The sequence below is a fragment of the Pinus tabuliformis genome, chromosome 6 (genome assembly GCF_031772625.1).
Source record: "Pinus tabuliformis cultivar Carrire ecotype Pingquan chromosome 6, CPIR1, whole genome shotgun sequence".
NCBI classification, from domain to species: domain Eukaryota; kingdom Viridiplantae; phylum Streptophyta; class Pinopsida; order Pinales; family Pinaceae; genus Pinus; species Pinus tabuliformis.
The window spans coordinates 2,024,614,956-2,024,627,782 of NC_142292.1; positions in this window are offsets into that span (position 1 = coordinate 2,024,614,956).

A 12,827-nucleotide genomic window follows, 5' to 3' on the forward strand; every position below is an offset into this window, starting at 1 on the left:
TGTAGCTTTGTTCAACTCCTTGTAATCAACACAAATCCCCCACTTACCATTTTTCTTGGGAACTAAAACCAAAGGAGAGACCCACTCACTTTCGGAGATAGGATAAATGAATCCTGCATCTAGAAATTTGTTGGGCACTGGAGCCCCCAAGGGAATTTTTGGGGCTTCGAGCGCCGATTTTGGTCAAAAATTGTAACTCCAATGTAAAGACTCTGCATTTTGTGGGCGCAGAGAGCATAGCTTGTAAAAGAGTCAGAGGGTTGTCCACCCTTAATTTTATTATTGTAATGTCAGCTGTAGAGACCTACCCATGGTCCGCAGACCACGGGATTGTATAAATAGAGCGAGGCTCTAAGTGGTTAAGGAATATAATGAAATCAGGAGAAGGATGAAGAGTTGAGTCATATCTGTGGAGTAAAGTATAGTTTTGGGTCGTAGAGTAGGAGAAGGCTCTGCAACTGAGTGCGCAGAGGCCTAGTAGTCCGCAGCTGAGTCCACGGACCTCTGCAGCTGAGTGCGCAGGGCGATTTGAGTTTGTAACAATTGGAAGTATTAATAAAGAGAAGTTTCATATCAATTTTGTGTATTTATTTCCTGTTTTATGCATCTGTTTCTTGGATATGAAATTCACTTCTAATACTTATATGATGCACAAATGTGTATAATTGTATTGATTAAGTGAATGCAAGATAGAATATCTGTTTATGTGAAGATTAACTAAGATATGTTAAGAAGATAAGTAAGATACATGGTGTAGTTTGGGGAACTAGTTTAGTTTGCTACCTTAGTAGCGCGAAAGCATCTCAGCCCCTAGTTAGGGCTGCGCAAAAGATGATTATGCAGGAAGATATTATGCAGGAAGAGAAATCACGCAGATTCTATGCGCATAAGTGTTCACCAAGGTATGAAACGCACTGAACAAAGTATGCAATGCACATCAAAGTGATTGGGACCTGTGCGTACCCGCAGTATTATGGGAATATAGGATGACATGCAAGAAACTGAAGGGACAGACTCCTTTTAGGCTTGTCTATGGAGTAGAAGCTATAATGCCTATGGAATACATCGTGCCTAGTCTGCGCATAACAACGCTCATAGGTATGATGGATCACAGAGCCCTAGAGGAGAGGCTCACGCAATTGGAGGAGCTCGAGGAAGAACGATTTTTGGCTAGATTTCAGCAGCAACTCTGGTGGTGCAGGAATTACACTTAAGTAAACTCCTCAACACTTGAATTGTCAACCCGGGGGATCCGTAATCTTAGAGACGAAGCACAAGAAATGATAGAGATGGTATGAATGTTTCCAATATCAATCCCTACTTTATTTAAAGGAAAGGTTACAGAATCAAACTACAGAGGAAAAGTCAACATGAATAGCCAAAAATAATCTAAGACTGGAACAAAAGAAAATGCATTTGCAAAAGAGAAAAAGGGAAATCACTCTAGCTGATTATTGACTAATTACTGAGTGTGTGTTTCTTTCAGCAAAGACACTTTAGCAGTCTTCAATAGATGGGCCCTTCAAACCTACTTATATAAATATTTCCTTCTCACAAGAATCTATCTTGCACTAGTGTAGGCTTCTTGCACTAGTGCAAGAACAGAGATTTATGCCGAGGGTGTAAAATGATGTCTATACTAAAAGCGCTTTTTCTTTCGTGTAAGGTCCAGAATTTCTCAAGTCCAGAGAGCTCAGTCCAAACAATAAGAAACTAGTTCTCGTGCCATACCAGAGCTTCTTACACTTTAACTTTGAATCCTTGAAATCAATGCTTAACTACTGCAAGTGTTAGAAATCCAAATTGCATAAAAGGGTGACTATTCCTAAGTTTATCAAATTGCAGAAAGAAAGAAACAATCCTTGTAATCTATACTGTTATGAAATATCAGTGAAAGCAAGAAAGTTGTTAGAAATAACTTAAAAAGAATTACTACATCACACAATCTTACACTGGTGCAGGAATGGTCCTTCTGCTTTAAACCAGGCAGAAAACCAAATCAGACATATTTGCAGAAAGTGAATAGCACACCAATGTGCACTGGTGCAGGTAATTTCTCCTACTCAGACCAGGTGGGGAAAACCTATCCAAACGTGCAGAAAGTGAATAGCACACCAACGTGCACTGGTGCAGGTAATTTCTCCTACTCAGACTAGGCGAGGAAAACCAGTTGAAATCAGATGCAAGAAAAGGAAATTTAATTACTTCATGTGAAAGATCTGCTCTCACTCAAATAGGAATTTAAAGGTTGTGAATTAAATCACACTTGCCAGTTTAAAACATAAATTAAAAGAACAGAAAAGAGGGAGAACGTGTTAGGTTGGCTGGGCCCTAGCCAAGTAGCGCGTTTCCCTTTTAATTAAAAATGTTGCTCAGCTGCTCAATATATCAACATTCAAAACATGAAAGATACGATGTCGAATAGTAAGGTGGATCTCTCTCTCTCTCTTTTTATTAAGTCATAAAGAAAATACATATATGATTACAATCCAGCCCAGATTGGGCGGTAACAAAAGACAGGCCTGTTACCGCCTTCCTGGTTCTATCTCTATTATATATAATTACTTAATCATTCCTTTCTAACTTGTCTTATCTACATTGCTTCTTATATAGATCCTTGGCCGAAGGCCAAGAGGATCATTCATCTTGTTACATGTTGTTTGCAGAATTTCATTACAATAGATTGCATAACTGTTTACAAAATAAGCTTGCGGCCTTCAAAATTAGGTGTTTTAACAAAACAGGTTGTGGCTATCTTCAACTATCCATTTCTCCCAAATCCAAACTCAGCTACTCTAGATTGCCTTGTTGTCATAGTTGGGACTTGGCTGCCTTCAGATGTGTTCGATGGTCATGGCTAAGGTGGTGGAAAAATAGGCAGCAATCAAGGGGGGTCTGGATTTGCTGCTAAGATTCGCATCGCGGGCACTGGTGCGAGATTTGATAATCGCAGTGCTGGCACTGGTGTGAGATCTGTTATGCACTAAAATCAGTGTTCAAGGTAAGCATTAACTATTAAGTAACATAGGAGACATTGATGAGTTAAAAAAGTAATTACAAGTGATAAATCACATAATAATAATTAATAAATGCTAAGTTTGAATCAAAAATGTAAAATACAAAGTAAATGTGAAATGTGTCATCGTTCTTGCACTAGTGTAAGATGAGGGCATGAATGATAGGTAAAACAGGGGTAAATGGTTATGGTTTTAGGATGGAAAGATGGTAAAAAAGGCTACAATTTAGGGGACTAACATCCTCCCATCCCTAAGTTGTTGTGTGTCCTCACACAACTTCTTTACCTCTACAAAAAACTCAAAATTTTGAGCACTCCAACTCAATCTTTCTTTGGTGCATTATCTTCTGGCTGCACTGTTTCAGCCTTCTTCTTCTTGATGTACCTTAACTTCTTTTCTACCTTTTTCAACCGCTTAAAACAATGTCCAACCTGATACTTCCAAGTTCTGACTTCACTTTTCTTTTGCTTGAGCTCTGCCATTAATTCTCCTCTACTTCATTCTTTCTCCTCCTATGCCTCGGCCATAAACTTCTCAAAGTTTTGAACTTGAAGCTCCAATTCGGCTACCCGATTGGCACGGGTTACCAACTATTTTTCTCCCTCTATTTCAGCAAGGATTGTAACTTCTTTAGGGACCTCTATGGTCATATCAGGGAATTCCCCTTCCTATGGTCCCTCTTTCTCTAGGTCTTCTTCCTTTGTTCCTTTGTTTTCTGGCTTCTCTCCTTCTACCTCCTCTTCTTCTATTGCCTCCTCTTCTGCTGCTCTTTCTTCTATTTCTGGTTCTTCCTCTCCCGCTAGCACTTCTTCTTGCACTGGTGCAGGATGGGGTTCCGTACCCTGCGGGGGCTATGGTTCTCCACCTTATTCAGTGACTTTGCTCTTTTTGTGAGGCCTTTTTATAAATTTGACCAGCATAGTATCGTCTCCAACCTCTACAATCTTCACCGCGTCTGCAAGGATCGGCAAATTATCATACTCAGAGGCCTGTGCCTACGTAGAAGGAGTTTCTTCTGTGGGTGCATGAAATTTTTCTTTGGCGGAGGATGAGGCCTTGCCTATCAATTTTTCTGGCTATTTCCTTTTCGCACTAGTGCGAGAAGGACTTTCTTTCTTGCTCTTGCTTGTACTGGCAGGAGTCTCTGTCTTCTTCCCCTCAGCTGACCCTTCGTGCAACTGTTTCAACAGCTCCTCCACAACATGCCTTTCTTCTCCAGCTGCTTCAAGACCAATATCTTGATCAGCCCGTGATGGTATAACCTTGCGTTGACCTGGTCCTCCCTTCCATCCTGTACACTTTTAGCCATTTTCTCCAGACTCTTGAGCAAGAAGTAGGGGAAGTTCATACTCCAGTGAATGTGTCGGCTTGCTTCAAAGTGTTGAAGCATTCTGAAATGATACACCACGATACGAGTGTATCTCCCTTTGCAGGTCACGAACTTCTACAAGATAAACAGGAGGTCCTGCCATTGACCTAACATGGCTTTACGCAGGACTCCAAGTTTCCAATCCACGTCTATATCTTTGTCTCGCCAATGTTTCCTTTCCAACTTCTAGTTTTTGAACCATTGTTCTCCCGTGTTTTCTAGACCTGTTGCAGTTGCTACAAACTCCTCTGTCACCTTGAATTTAAGCGGCCCCACTCTAACTCGGACATTCTTAAAACTCTTTGCAAACTATAGGGCGACTTCTCTGTCATACTCGTCAAATTTTTGCAAGAAATGTAGGACACCCGACTCTCACAACAGTGCAATATTGTTGCAGTATTTGGCAGATTATTCAATCTTGCTAAGGGACAAGGGTTCATTACGGACGGGCGGCATTGCTGCTAGTGGCTGAACAATCAAGCTCTGAGACTTACATGCATGCCAAAGAAATCGGCAACCTTAAATAAAAAGTAACCATTTATCAACCGAATCATTGGTTCTCCCTCTGTAGAATCTCATCATTTCTGGTCAGGTCTAATTGGTACGCACGGCGGTGATCTTAACGGTTAAGTGTGATATAATTACAGTGATGGGATGTTTAGAGTGAATAGAGGAGTGAGGTAATTATGAACGAATGACGTTTAGGATCATGGCAGAGCAGGGTAGATTTCATGCAAGCAACGGTTACCACATCTTCACATTTCTTCATAATTAAAAAAAATCCTTAGCATTCATTAAAAAAATCATGATTTATACTTAATAAAAACTTTGTACTTTTAATTAATTTCCTCCTAGTTAACATAATAGCATTAATAATTATTGATGAAATGAAAAATACTTCATCTCATGTTTCATCATGACCACTTCCTCATGTCATCTGATAACTCGTACTATGTTGTTGACGAAGTGCATGCTTGTACTGGTCTTGCACAACTTTAAATCATATCATTCTACTGGTATTTTTTTGCTCATCTCATTACATAGGACAAAATTCTTGCACTAGTGCAAGAATAATATTAAAACAAAGAATTAAAACATAGGCTAGATTTTCACATGATTTCTTTAACATTATGCTAAAAAAATTTCGCTTTGTCTGATGTTTCAGAGCACACCTTTTTCTCTCCCAATGCAAGATCCTGCAATAAATTCTCAAGGGAATAAAGAAGTGGGAAAAAGGGAATCTTTATAATGGGAAGGAATTTTGTTACAAGGATTCCAAGAAAGTTCCGAGAGGGATAAAATAGAAATGGAATAGGGAAAAAATTCAGGGAAAAAGTGGGATTTCTTTTGAAGAATATGGGAAGGTCAATATTCTAGGATAAAAGAAGAAAACTGAGGGGGGATTACAAAAGTGAAGTATGAAGAAAGGCGAAAAATTTTCTGGAAATTCTGCTTGCACTAGTGCAAGAAAGATAACTGCAGTGAAAATTAGGAGTTACTTGAATAAAAATATCCATGCTAATTATCCCAACTGTATAAAGGTTGGTTCTGCTAAACTTGCTTCTAATTGGTGGTAGCTTAGCATATCTAAAGATCTAGCAACATTTTCTTTTTATTAGAAATTTTTTATCTTCTTGCTAGCAAGTTAGTTTTTAGGTTGACCCTTCTACAATCATGTCAGCAAACTGATTTTCATAATTACAGGAAAATATTTTTTCTTTAATTTTTTCTATTTTTTCTTTTTATATATAAAAAAAAAATTATTCTTGAGAAGAAAAGGATTCATGTTTTCAAGAGGTTGGTATTACCATTCTCCACTACTGTCCCAAATTGTTGTTGGACTTGTTGTGTAAAATCTTTCTTGGTAAGTGGCTGAAAATACTTCTTTAACCGGTGTCCGTTTACCAAGAATACTAAATTTTGTCCATCAATAGTTTGAACTTCTACTACTCCATTCTCAAATACTCCGATCACTTCATAAGGTCCCATCCAACATGTATGGAACTTCCCTTTAAAATTTTTAAATCTAGAATCATAAAGGAGTACCCAATCACCTGGTTGGAACTGCTTTTTCTGAATGAACTTGTCGTGCCACCTTTTACGTCATTCCTGAATCGGTATATTTCGTTGAAAAACATCCCTTCGAAACTCATCCAACTCATTCAATTGGAGAAGATGCTATTGTTGTGCCTCAGAGAGATCTAGTCCTAATTGAACTGCAGTCTTGTATGTTTTGATCTAGAATTCAATTTGTGACAGAACCTGTTTACCATATACCAGCTCGTATGGTGTATGCCCCATGCTATTTCTCCAAGTGGTTCTGTATGCCCATAAAGCTTCTGGTAATCTTTCATCCTAGTCTTTCTTATCCATATTGTTTGTCTTTGTAGGTTTGTAGATTCCACCTGGCCATTTGCTTGCGGGTGATACGACTTGGACTTCCTGTGTCGGATCTTATATTGCTCCATCACACCCTCTACCAGATTAGAAATAAACTGCGGACCATTGTCAGAAACGATTTCTTTAGGCACACCAAATCTAGTAAAGATTTTAGTAAAAAGAAAATCAACAACAACTTTTTCTGTAGAAAAAAAAACAGCTTTAGCTTCTACCCATTTTGTAACAAAATCTGTACAAACCAAGATATGCTTTTTACTTAATGATGTTGGATTTATTGGTCCTATAAAATCTATAGCCCATTTTTCAAATGGCTCAATCATAACCTGAGGACATAAGGGCATTTCATTGGTTTGATTAGGCTGACCCATTCGCTGACAGCTATCACAACGCTTGACATACTGTCTGGCATCCTTAAACAAGGATAGCCAATAGTAACCAACATGTAACACCTTATATGCAGCTCACTTATCAGCGAAGTGGCCTCCACATGGTTCATCATGAGTAGATTTCAATATGTGAAACACTTCTTCCTCTCTTACACACCTACGGATAATCAAATATGGGCCTGTGTAAAAGAGATCTCCTTGAATCCAGGAATATGCAGCACTTTTCTGAATAATATTCCGCTTTTCACAAGCAGACAAGTGGGGTGGTGTTTTTCTAGTAACCAAATAATTAGCAATGTCAGCAAACCACGGAGAATCTGTCGACATAGCAAAAAGATGTTCATCTGGAAAGTCATCATTAACAGGAGTAGTTTCACCAAGATTATCTAATCTAGAAAGAAAGTTTACTACAACATTAGATTTTCCTGGTCTATCTACAATAGTAATATTAAACTCCCGCAACAAAAGTAACCACGTAGTCACTCTAGCACTAGTTAATGGTTTATTCATCAAATACTTAATTACGGAATGATCAGTATGTACAAATAATTCATATCTCGTAATATAGTGTCTGAACTTATTAATTGCAAAAAACACAGCTAAAAAATCTTTCTCTGTAACTGTATAATTTAGTTCAACAGAAGATAAATTCTTACTAATATAATAAATAGCATAGGATTGCTTACTTTCCTCTTGTCCTAAAACTACGCCAATAGCCAGATCTGAAGCATCAGAGGAAATATGAAAAGGCAAAGACCAGTTAGGACCTCTTAGAACTGGTGCATGTATTAACTTTTCCTTCAATGTTTGAAAAGACTGTTGGTAAGCTGTTGTCTAAGAAAACTCATTATCCTTAGCTAGAAGTCTAAAAAGAGGAGCAGCTATCTTAGAAAAATTTTCAATGAATCTCCTATAGTAACCAACATGTCCTAGAAAACCTCTTACTTCCCTTTGAGTTTTAGCTGCAAGAAGATGCAAAATGATTTCAATCTTTGCTAGATCAACCTGGATACCTTTACTAGACTTCGAATGACCAAGTACCACTCCTGCTTTGCACATCAATCTACATTTCTTGTTTCTTAAAGCAAGATGAGCTTCCTCACAACAAAGAAGTACTTTTTCCAAGTTTTCAAAAGCTTCCTGAAAAGAATTACCAAACACAGAAAAGTCATCCATATAAATTTCCACAAATTCTAGATCAGCAAAAATAGCCAAGATTTCCCTTTGAAAGGTGGGGGGGCATTACATAATCTAAAGGGGAGTACTCTATAAGCAAATGTACCCCATGGACATGTAAAGGTAGTTTTATCTTGATCTTCAGGTGCAATCTGTATATGGTTATAACCACTGAAGCCATCCAAAAAGGAAAAGTATTCATTTCCTGCAAGGGTATTAAGCACTTGGTCAATGAATGGGAGAGGGAAATAATATCTGAGAGTGGCCTTGTTTAATTCTCGATAATCGATACAAATACACCATCTTCCATCTCTCTTAGGTACTAGTACTAACGGAGAGACCCACTAACTGTCAGAAATAGGATAGATGAAACCAGCATCCAAGAGCTTCTGTACTTCTTCTTTCATGATGTCTTTTAGAGCTGGATTCATTCACCTTTGGGGTTGTCGGACAAGTCAGGCTCCTTCCTGAATATAGATATGATGTGTGCAAGCTTCAGGAGGGATACCCTTCATATCTTCATAACCCCATGCAAAGGCACTAAGATGGTTTAGCAACAAATTCACAAGCTGCTCTTGTTGAGATGAGTCCAGATCTGAGCTAATATACAAGGATTTACAGGGGCTAATCTCAACAAGAGTAGTATCAGTCTCAGGAGTACACAAGGGAGTGATCAAATGCAGTGGTACAAAAGAATGAGGATCGTGATCTTCTTGAAAATCTAGGCTAAAAATTTGGCTCAAAGGCTCAAAATTAGGCATAGTGTCTAGATTGTTCAGGAAGTTTTGAATCTCATCTTCTTCCGAGGACCCAATATAGTGATGGATGAGGGAAATAGGCTAAGTCTCATCATTACTGCTTTGATATAACCATAGATTATCTCGAAGGTCCTGAATGGATCTGGCAGGGAGATATAAGGGAACTTTCTTCCTAGAGTCTCCATGTGAAATATACATATCACCAGAATGACATCCAATATATGCATCGGTGGTAGCAAGCCATGGTTGACCCAAGATCAAGGGATGTCCTCCTATTGGGTTCTTTGGCTGAAGCACAATGAAGTTAGCAGGATATTCCCAAGAGTCTAATGAGATGATCACATCATCCAATACTCCTTCTGGCTTAATTTTAGATCTATCTGCTAATTCAAGCACAATGGGAGTAGGATGAAGATGGTATAATCAAAGTTGATCCATGGTTTGCTTGGTCATGACATTAATGGATGCCCCAGATCTATAAGGACATTAGAGACAAGGACATTACCAATTTGAACTAAGACAATAGGGTTTCCAAGATCAATATATTTTTCCATAGATACACATCATGTCATCAACTCTGCTGCCCTACCAACAAATTGAATGGTTTGGGGTTCCAATTTCTTCCTCATGGGTTTCTTGAGACAGAGTTCCTTAATAATTTTAGTGCAAATAGGGATCTCTTTGATGGCTTGAAGCAAAGGTGTCTTAATCAAAATATTCTGAAGCTCTAATGCCAAGCTAGTCTCAAACATGGGCTCACTTCTTTCCATCGCTAGCCTCTCTGGAAAGGGAGGCTGGTTGGAAGAAGATGGTAAGGATCCAGAGGGTAAGGGCTGCTTGGTGACTACTTTCGGAGAAGGGGTAGGAGTTTCCTCTTCCCCTTTCTCTTCAACAATCACAGTGGGTTGTTTCTGACTTCCTGGCATTACAATCCTCCATGATCTTAACTGGATATCATGAACCCCAGCAGGAATAAACTAATACTCAAATGATAAAGGTGGGTTTGTTGCATCAATCATTTGCACTGCTTTGTTATTGTTAGGATTAGGCATGGGTTGAGCAAGAAACTGAGGGGGTTGAAAGGGTGGAGGTAAAGGCAATGGTGGATTAGACTGGCTCAGAAGTTGCGGCATTGAATTTTGTGTATGAGGATATGACTGCATAGGTGGCTGGTAGGAATATGGGGAATGAGTTGGCCCCCTCCAACTTGGCTGCCATGGTTGAGAAGGTTTCCCATGCTGATATTGATTTCCATACTACCATTGTTGATTAGTGTTAGGATAAGAATATGCTTGTGAATTATAACCAAAATAGTGTGGAGAAAATTCAGGAGCATACCTGTACCTACCTGAGGCAAATTTCTTCTTGCTCCCATAGCATTCAAGTATTTAGCTTCAGGCTATCCCCCTATAAATACAGCTTTAAGTCTTGGTATAGAGGGGCATTTTTCGGTGGCATGGTCTTCTGCACAAATAGCACACTTATTAGTTTCTTTTAGATTAAGAGGACATTCTTTAGGAGGATGTTTATCTCTACACTTAGGACAAAAAATACATAATGACTCTTATTCTTTTATAAGTTTCTGCTGGAATTTTAAAGAGTCTAACTATTTAGAAACAACATTCATTATGTCGATTTTCTGTTTTCCACTTTATTTTCTAGTCCAATAATCATAGCATCGGTAGATTCAGTTATTCTATTCCTGTTTTGAGCTCCTCTACCAGATCTATACTGATTTCTTGAAAATTTCATGCATAATTCACAAATTTGATCAAAATTTTGTTGAGAGATGTCACCTTGTCCCAGCAGATTTAGATTATTTCTAGCATTATCAATAAGTCCTCTTAGGAACAAAGTTCTAATAGTGCTGGAATCAAGCTTAAGTTTCGACCTTTGCAAAATATACAGAAATCTTTCTAAGTAATCTTCAAGAGTTTCATCATCATCCTGTATGATTGTAAAAATTTCATCCTGCATGTCCCGAGTTTTGCAATATTCCTGGTATTTAGACAGAAATACTCTCTTCATATGTTCCTAAGAGGTTGTAAAGTTTCCTCTTAGCCCCATGAACTAGCGCAAGGCTGAATCCTTGAGGGTAGTAGGAAATAATCTTAACTTCTGAGAATCAGTTGAATAATCATAGCTTCTACACAAAATATCAAACTTGAATAAAAAAGAGTTAGGGTCTTCATGAACTTTACCATAAAAATGGGGGAGAGCGGATGGTGGAATATTCTTCATCTATGCCACAGTATCAGGATCCACAATTGGAAACATGAAAGTGGGTTGTTCTTCACTTACCTGATCCTGGTTTTCACCAAACCCTTCCACATAAATTTCATGATCTACCATTGTCTCTTTCTTACTCTCGACAGGCTGAACCACACCTGAGTTGTTGTCACCAGAATCTAGGTGGATTGTTCATGCGTGATGGGTTTGACTGGGCTTCCTGCTCACAGAAGGAGACCCAATATGAGAATTATTTTCAAAATTCTTTTGGCCTTAGTGGGATTTGAACCCATACCTTTCCTAGGCATGCATTTCAAAGAAAGAAAAACAACGAGTAATTTCTAATAAAAAGATGCTGCCAAAAATCAATTAACACTAGTAAAATTCCTTCAAAAGAGAAATCTTTCCCAAACAATTCTGAAAGAAAAAAATTACCTCTATTGTACAATCAAAAAATTCTTACCAAATCAAATCGCCTCCCCAGCAACGACGCCAAAATGTTTGGTGCAGGAATTACACTTAAGTAAACTCCTCAACACTTAAATTGTCAACTTGGGGGATCCGTAAACTTAGAGACGAAGCACAAGAAATGCCAGAGATGGTATGAATGTTTCCAATATCAATCCCTACTTTCTTTAAAGGAAAGGTTATAGAATCAAACTATAGAGGAAAATTCAACTTGAACTGCCAAAAATAATCTAAGACTAGAACAAAAGAAAATGCATTTGCAAAAGAGAAAAAGGGAAATCACTCTAGCTAATTATTGACTAACTACTGAGTGTGTGTTTCTTTCAGAAAATACACTTTAGCAGTCTTCAATAGATGGGCCCTTCAAACATGCTTATATAAATATTTTCTTCTCGCAAGAATCTATCTTGCACTAGTGCAGGCTTCTTGCACTATTGCAAGAACAAAGATTTATGTCCCGGTGAAGAGTGTGGTAATGGAAATAGTAGTGGCAGATATACCTCCACGTTTTAGCACGCAAATATCTAGATCTTGGGGTTCCAAGGTGGGGGGTTCTATCTAGTTGGATCTTACTTATTCCACCGTTACCACCTTTGGAGGAGAACAAAGGAAGCTATATAGGGAATCCAGGTTTGTAAAAACTGTGACCTCAACTAAAGGCTCAAAAAACTCCCCAGTGTATGGAAAAGAAAGTGACCTCTCCTATCTACTCCTAGAAGAAGATGAGTCTATCTTAGAAGAAACATCAGTCCACCTAACATGGCAGCTAGAACATCAACATGCAAGTGAAAGCAAAGTATGGAAATTATATTTTGATGGAGAAAATTCAAAAGAGGGAAATGGGGCAGGAGTATTGTTGGTATCTCCCGAGGGCCGCTTGATACCCCTCTCATTCAAGCTGGAGTTTGAAGCAACTAACAATGTGGTGGAGTATGAAGCACTTCTCCTTGGGTTACAAACTCCAAAAATATGAATATTGAATGCCTAATAGTTTATGGAGACTCTGAGTTGGTCATATGACAAT